Source organism: Pygocentrus nattereri, chromosome 9 (assembly GCF_015220715.1).
Source record: "Pygocentrus nattereri isolate fPygNat1 chromosome 9, fPygNat1.pri, whole genome shotgun sequence".
Taxonomy (NCBI): Eukaryota; Metazoa; Chordata; class Actinopteri; order Characiformes; family Serrasalmidae; genus Pygocentrus; species Pygocentrus nattereri.
The window spans coordinates 2,609,902-2,618,862 of record NC_051219.1 but is presented as its reverse complement, the minus strand read 5'-3'; the positions used below and the strand labels follow the sequence as shown (position 1 = coordinate 2,618,862).

The following is an 8,961-nucleotide window of genomic DNA, read 5'->3' as shown; positions in this document are numbered from 1 at the left end:
CCTGCTTCTACTGAATAGTCCAGAATATCCCTGCTTCTACTGAATAGTCCCGAATATCCCTGCTTCTACTGAATAGTCCCGAATATCCCTGCTTCTACTCAATGGTCCAGAATATCCCTGCTTCTACTGAATAGTCCAGAATATCCCTGCTTCTACTGAATAGTCTGGAATATTCCAGACTCTACTGAATGGTCCAGAATATTCCTGCTTCTACTGAATAGTCTGGAATATTCCAGACTCTACTGAATGGTCCAGAATATCCCTGCTTCTACTGAATAGTCCAGAATATCCCTGCTTCTACTGAATAGTCTGGAATATTCCAGACTCTACTGAATGGTCCAGAATATTCCTGCTTCTACTGAATAGTCTGGAATATTCCAGACTCTACTGAATGGTCCAGAATATCCCTGCTTCTACTGAATGGTCCAGAATATCCCTGCTTCTACTGAATAGTCCAGAATATCCCTGCTTCTATTGAATAGTCTGGAATATTCCAGACTCTACTGAATAGTCTACACTGTAAAAAAAACCCTGTAGTTTTTACAGGAAAACGCTGGCAGCTGTGGTTACCAGAGTTTTCCTGTTAAAATTACAGACGATAAGTAAATAACTCTACTGAAAAAAAATGTAAATTAATTTACAGTGATTGAAATCACTGCTAAATTACAGTAATAATCTGTCAAGTTTATACAAATTAAATGTTAATTTTGCATAGCAGTGTTCTACATAAAAATACCCTTTCCTGTATTTTTTACCTCTAATAAATGTCTTTACTACGTCAACAACTGGCAAAATTAACAGGGAAATATCAAACAAAAAACTCATTTAAACTCGTAAAACCACAGTAAAATTTTGTATTTAAAATAAAAGCTATTTTGTGTATTTTGTTCATCATTAGTAATAAGATTACACTGTAAGAGTTACTTCTTAAACCTGGAAATCTCCATGGGATTTGCCTGGTTAAATAACAGTAAATAAAAATAATTACCAGTACTACTACTACCATGCAAAAAGTAACATTATGGAATGAGAGGATCATATCACTTTTTTGAAAACTTTATTTTTCTCAGTTGTTAACAAGTCAGTAGGCCAATGTATTCTGTGACTATGACTTAATCCAAAATGAAAAGTTGCAGATTAGCTTCTTTAAATCAGAAAGATTTTAAATTTACAAAATTTTCACGTGCCAGGCAAAAAACTGAAAGCAGATTAAATGTAAATATTCACAAGTTATCTTAACACTTCAAATCAAAAAACATATCCAAACTGCCGTAATTACGTAACACAAATTGTAGATTTTTAAGCAAAAAAAAAGTGCAGTACTTCAACAAACAGTCCACAAAGCAACAACTTGTAGTACCTTTTCTTCAACAAAACAGTCCACAAAACAAAACCTTGCAGTATTTCTCCAATGAACAGTCTGCAAAGCAGAAACCTCAGGTACGTTTTATCCTACGAACAGTCCACAAAATGAAAACTTCCAGTACCTCTTCAATGAACAGTAAGAGTCCACAGAGAGTCCTTATTTAGGTGTCACACCACTCGTGATCGGTGATTTCCTGTATCAGGGTGAGGACTCGGGGGTTCAGGTTGAGACGACGCTTTGAGTTTTTATTCTCCACTTTGGTTCCCTTTTCTGGATTTATCGTGAAAAAACACCTGTTGGAAAAAAAAGATTATAAGTATTTTGAAGTTTTAGTTTAAAGTAAAATATAAATATTTTTATAGTATTACGAATTAAAAGCAAGCCATATTTACTCACCTTTGAAGAAATTCCAGAGTTGAAGCCAGCTCAGATGGATAATGGATGTTGAAACAGTAGTAGCTCCCGAACATCAGGCAGAACGCAGAAATGAAGGAGGGGATGTTTGTGTTGATAAGGGTCTGATCGAGACTCAGCATGTACCTTGTTGAGGAATAACATGATTGTCCTATAAAAAATCATTGAACAAGATATATTATGTGCTACACTCACATGATAAAATCCATTAGTAGTACAATTTAACAAATTAGATATGAAGCAGACTTACCACAGACAATGATGGCTGGTGTTAGAGACACCTGCTCCAGTTGCACATCTTCTGCCAGACTTGTTTCATCTACATAGAAGAATATGGACTCCTCCTTCTCATCAAAGTAGCTGAGGAGAAGCAGGACCATCTCTTTCACATCCTCTGAGCAGCCACTCTGCTGTCCCCGCATCCTCTGAAGTCTTGCGTAGGTCTGAAGGAACTTCTTATTCTTCTTGACACAAACAGTGGTCAGGTAGTTGAGGAGACTTTTCCCCTTTAAATCCAAATTGCGTATAAATGTCTCTTTGAGGTTGATCCCAGTGAGTTCCTTGAAGTGGACTGACATGCCAATTTCATCAAACAAAAATGGCCAGTCCTCTCTGAGGCACTTGATACTTTTACCCTGGTTGACATGTTGGTGCTGTGTGTAAAAGGTGGACTTCATAGGACCCTTCACCTCCTCTGGATTGGCATCAGACTGTTGAAACATCTCCTTGAGTTTTTCCATCTTTTGCTGCTGGCTTTCTTGAGTTTCTTCACGAGGCAGGAATTGTACATTCCATTTAATGCATCCGTAAGTGTCCTGCATTGCTGCTCTCTCTTCTAATGGGATCTCATCTGTGTCGTCTGAGTTACTCTCATGTTTTCTTTTTCTTATTTTGGGTGTTGAGGTGCGTCTCACATTTTCAATTCTGTTTTGCAAATGTTTGACAAGGGAATGGTAGCCTGTGCCTACAATGTCTCCTTCTATGATATCTTGTAAAGATTTGGGGATTTTGACACCATTTTTTTTGCGACATCGGTTGAATGCTTTTTACCTACGTGAGGGCATTTTTCCATCATCTCAGTCACAACAAACCGGACCATCTGTCTCCTGAGTTTTGGGCCTGGCCTTTTCCCCCTCTCCAAAGGTTGCATCAGTTCCTCTGGAAATTTAGTCCATGGAATTTCAAAGTTGTCCTCCCAGTGTGTGTCAAGTTGTGGGCTGCTGGACGAGGTGGATGATGAACTTTGGGGTGAAACTGATATCAATGACAGCGATTGGTCAGGTGAGGCTTCAGACGAAAGTGAGCTGTTTTCAGGAGTCTGGTCTTTAAATGACAAAGGAAAAAAGAAGATTTACAATGTACAATATGACAAGATGTCTATGCCTGTTTAGAACGTTGTGCATGGGGCGCCAAATGTAAAATAAAATGTGAAAACATTTCACTAACACATTTTTTATTATTTAGATCATAAACAGAGTGTAAAAAATTTCTGTTCTTTCAACGTAGCTAACTTTTATTAAATGTTACATTCAAATGTTAAAAAATATATTTAAATATGATGTCATCATCCTGAGACAATAGCAACTGCTAGCCCTCCGATGCAACTAAAGCTTCTCTACAAGACATTGTCTCAGGATGATGAAGTCATACCATGAGCCCAGCACCAACAGCAAAGGCTGCATTCCTTTCCAAAATACCTAAATGTGACCTTCAACATTTAACTTTCACAATTAGATTTACACATTTAAATTTAGGATTTATTATTTACATACATTTTTTTAGCATTTAAATTTATTTAGTTCAAATTAGCTAAGAACAGCAAGCCAAATAACAGTAAAATGTTAGTAGAAAAATTGTAACGCTAAGAATGTGAGTACAACAATGAAAAATGTTAGTGAAAAGTTTTTACATTTTATTTCACACTTGGCACCACCTAATTGTGTGGCATTCTTATATTTTTGTTTCCAAACAGAAAGAAGTTTTCTGGCTTGAACAGGTCTTAATATGGTCATCAAATCAGCCTCCTCTACGAAGCGTAAATCATCATGTGTCTCGACTCCAATGGACTGCATGTGCTCTTCTAAGATGTTTTTGGTTACTGCTGGAAGTTCTGGTAGGACTTCCATGATGGCATCATGTAAGAAGGTTGGCTCTGAGTCACTCAGAAGCTATATGTAATGCTTTGAGCAGTAACATGCACCTCATCACACTTGTAATGTTAGTGTATAATATTTAGTGTGAGAAGCATTAGCCATTAGACTTTATTTTTCCACAATACTATGCTTCAGTGGAATGACTTGGTTTCCATCAAGGATGTAGGATACCAAAGGATAGAAATCTGGTAGGTTATCAATGTTAATACACTGTAACCCAAGACTGTCCTTTGTCACAGAACACAAATGGTATTCTGAGAGGAAAATGCCTTTGTGGGTATCTATCAAAACATACACAGATGCATTATTTTGAATCAAGATGAGTAGAAGTTCACCAAACTCCATGTACTCCTCATTTCTGCACACGAGAAACTGTCCTTTTTTATATACAGTGCCCTTGTACTGAATGTCAGTGGCAACTGTAGTGTTACTTTCTGTAAAAGGAAACTCCCTGACTGCATGTTTAATAGTGTCACTGTAGAGTTGGGATAAAACGCACAGCTGTCCTTCACATGCAGTACTTTACTGCATTCCTGCCCACCTAAAAGATACGCCTGATACATCTGATGACGCTCTGACAAGGTTTGACAAATGTTTTTGAAGTTTTTTAAGAGACTGGCACACCTTTTAAAATAGCTATGCTTACTTTCAAATCTAAGCGTCCACAATCTTATCAATGGACCGAATTTCAACAACAGTGCTGCATAATGGGGCAAAAAGTGGTGCTTGGGTTTAAGTGGAATTTCAGGAAATAACATCTTCCTCGACTCCAAATATTCTTGGATCAAAATGTCAAGATATGCTGTCTGGGACAAGGAAATTTTCTGAGCACAAATAAGCTCCACGATGTCTTTAAGTTGAAGAGCTAACTGCCATACTTCATCTTCATGATTTTGGACTTTGTCACCAATTAAAACAGGTAACAATCTCAGAAGGTTCCAGTTTTGGATGGCTTGCCCTGATAATCTAGATCCATCAGGGTGGACAGCACATGGCTTTGTGAGGGCTTCAGATCCTTTATACTTAAACTGTTTGATGCGCCTGTTTAAGAGTGTGTATGTGAACCATTTTTTCTTTTTTATAATGTTCTTCAGGTACAGTGCTAGATCATATGACACAACTCCCTCAAAGAGGTCATGACCTAAACAAGGTGGTAGACCAGGCTCTGATACATGGTAGGACTTAAGGGTATTAAAGACAGAGTTTACCTTTATTCCTCTGACGTCTGGGATGTTTTTAGACTGAAGTTCAGCAACAGCTGCGTCATACGTCTCTGGAGTGCGTGGAGGACCACAGGCATTTGGATCAGTCTCAAACTCTCTTCTTGCAAAAATGTTGAGAGCGGCTGAAGTTCTCTGTAAACCCACCTATACAATGAGAACCCAAGTTATCCCCAGCAATGCAGTACAGACCCGCTTTTACAGTTTCTCCATCTACATTTATTCCATCTGTTTCCAAGGATTTCAGATCTGCCAACAACTCTGAGAAAACTTTGTCTATTCCAAAATGTTTAAGGTCATTCTCAACACACAACAATACTAAAAACATGTTATCAGTGCTTGAATGCAAATGAATGGGTAGATTTGCTGCTGAAAGATAGACTGCAAGAACTTTGTGTGTCCTCTTAGCAGAACCCAGTGGATTCACAATTTCAAATGAATCTTGGTACAAAATCAGTTTGAGGCTTTCAGGGTTTTCAGAAAAAAACTGGTGATGTTTGAAATGTTTTCCATCATATACATCCTGAAGAATCTCTGTGCCAGCATCTCCAAACTCTTCTGACTTTGTGTTCCTCCATAAAGGAGACTGTAAGAAGCTCTTCAGAGCCACTGCCACTGGTATGTAATAAGCATATTTTTGTGTCATATTTTCATCCAACCCCAAAGCCACATTTTGGGGTTCTGTATATTTAAACATTTTTGTAAATGTCTGGTTTCTGGAGTTTACTGTTCTTAACTGTCCCTGACGACAGGCAGAGAACAAATCTGACTTTCTAATGCAGTCACAAATTTGACTGATCACTTCCTCTGATAGGCTCATATTTTTTAATAGAGACGTTACTTTTGACCTAACTCGTGAATATTTTGCATTTCCTCAACAATTATTTGTATAGTAGAGGCAGGGATGAGCATCTGCCCTTGTAGTTTAAGGTAAAAGAGACACACATTTCTGAGATATGACTCACTATCATTCTCTAGCATGTCAATAGCTCCACTGGCTGCTTGCATGGCTTCATGTGTGTTTTCAGAATCGTCTGTACTAGCAAGTGCACTTGAGGGCTGAGGGCGAGTTTCCATGTACATGTCATCAATACTATCGGGGGCGCACGCTTTATGCTTCCGACACATGTGAGAAGTAAATGACGACTTCTTTGTAAATACATTCTTACAACCTCTAACTGGGCATGACACTGACCTGCCCTCTCCAATATGATCCTTTAAGTGAGACACTAGCTCTTTCACTGTGTGAAAATGGGGGGCACATGATGCAACGGCGCATTTTAAATCAGCAACAACGGCAGAAGCATGTGGCGCAGGTAATTATGCAGACGATAAAAATGGCCCTTGAAAGCAGAGCAAGTTGTAAACGTTTGACTACAGTTGGCGCCAACACACTTGAAAAGACAACGAGGCTCATTCCTTTGCGCTCTGCAATGTAGTGCACAGCCTCGTAATGTGTCCAGTTTCTTTGTGCAAAAGACGCAGGTGATCATTTCATGAAAATCGGTGTGTGCCTGTGATTTTTATAGTTAAACTAAACTACCAGGCATTGGTGCAGAAGGCCGAAACGCTGACTAGCACTAGCTCGCAACATGTGCTTTCAGTTTCAGCACATTTTCAGGAAGTCGTGGGGAAAAATGGAAACATAAAGCTTAGCGATAAACGTTATGACTGAACAGTCAAAGACCCCAGAAGAAACGGCGTCTATCTGTCCATAAAACTTGTGAAACAGTTCAAAATTTCTTCTCCGCTCCTCTTCGCTTCTCCACACGATCCAGCAGCCGCTGCAGTGAAGCTCGTATTCCTTCTCAGTGGGATCATCCGATAGAAACGAGCCTTAGCTGCACTTTCAAATGAAAAATGATATTACTCCATGCTGATAGTAGCAAGGTATGTTTTTACCATACCAGGTCCCCTCCTGAAAATATCTTCATAACCACTATTTTGATTCTTCCACCAATCGTGTAAAAAGTACGGCATAAAGTTGTAAAATGACTTACATGTTTTGTATTTTCAAAAACAAATGACAAAAACTTTAGTTTTTCCAGTATTTCAATGTCATATTAACAAAATTGCTTTGTTATGGCTATTACAACATTTTTCTGTGTTTTTTATCACCATGTCTTGTTTTAACAAATACATTTGATTATATTCACATATTGTTTTTGTAAAAATAAACTAAAAAAATTGTTTGACAGTTCACGAAGGTTTACTGTGAATTAAACATTATGCAATAAAACATTTACGCTTTCCAGTTTACGGTATTTTTCTGTTGTGGTTTTACATCGTTTTTATGTAAATTTCACGGCCATTTCTTACAGTGTAGCAAAATCCGGTCAGACGCAGAGGTGATAAAGAGAAGCTCATGGTTGCACACAAACTGTAAATAGTGTAAATCTAGTGGTTGTCGATCTACCAAGCACTGTAATTTATAAAGCAGCCTGTGCATAAGAATTCCTCCCAGTATGACTGGATCAGAAGCATTAGGCACAGAGACCTGAAAAGAGAGAGTGGCCATCAGTCCAGTTATCTATTTCTATTGTGTAGCTACATAAGACTAAGATCGACATCATTTTAGATCATTGTTCATCCGTTTAGCATTCAGACATATTGAAAACCATATAGGTGAACAACACAGTCCCAGCACAGTAAAGTAATGTGACTTATTCAACTCACTAAATTAGAATTAAAATAATTGAGTTAGAATGGGGTCTGGGTGTGTTTTCACCTCCAGGCCTTTGGACCTACAAGCTTGCACAGTTTTAACTATTCCCTGCCACAACACACCTGATCCAGCTCATAGAAAGCTAGATAATTACCTCATCAGCTGGATCAGGTATCTTGGGACACTAAATAGCTGTAACTGTGCAGGGCAGTAGGTCATCAGGATTGGAGCTGAAAACTACTGGTCTACTGAATCAGGCCAGTGGTTCCCAATCCTGGTCCTGGAGAACTCCTGTCTTGCACATGTTGGTGTTTTGTCAGCACCCGAACTAATTAGATGGTCATGAAGCCTTTACTGTGTTCAAGTGTGTGTGTGTGTGTGTGTGTGTGTGTGTGTGTGTGTGTGTGTGTGTGTGTGTGTGTGTGTGTGTGTGTGTGTGATGCAGAAGGAGACACCAGAACGTGCAGATTTACCACTTTCTACCTAGACATGGTTCGGCACAGAAGGCTTACAACTTGCCCTCAGTAGTTCCCTCAGCTTCCATAATTATGTGTACTCAGAACCATCTGGATGGGAGATCTTAATAATAATAATAATAATAATAATAATAATAATAATAATAATAATAATAATATGGGCAGGAACCATTTGGCTCTATAGTGGAACTGGTATCCATGGTTACCATGTTAGCTAGCTGGCCTGCTCTTCTCACAGCCCTGATCACACGGCACAGTTTAGTCAGTGAAAACAAATCCAGCCGAATGAGATAAAATGTCTATAACAGTCGATTATTACCATCAGTCTATAGAGTGTTTATAGCTGTGGTCCAGCTGGGCGACCGGCTGCCAGGATACCAGTAAACCGAACGCCTTTCGCTCTGGGCCACGCCTCTTTCCCCCGCCTTTCGCTCTTGGCCACGCCTCTTTCCCCGCCCCCACACAGAGGGTAAAACCGGAGCAAAGAAAAGAGAGAAGCGCGAAAAAAAACGATGAACGGAAAAGAAAAGCAGCGACGCGCAAACAAGAGAGAGAAACGCAGAAACTAAAGAGGAACGGAAAAGGCGAAACGCTGATCTGATATTTGCGATAGATTTTTTCTCGTCACCATTAAAGACCCTAATTTGACTCCATAAAAATCAGGCCT

General features: G+C 39.0%; 1 protein-coding gene across 1 annotated transcript in view; it reads left to right on the top strand.

The window, feature by feature from the left end:
- LOC108416094 (butyrophilin subfamily 3 member A2-like) overlaps positions 1 to 8,961 on the top strand; it is a 534,853-nt gene that overhangs the window by 254,930 nt on the left and 270,962 nt on the right. The window lies entirely within an intron of this gene.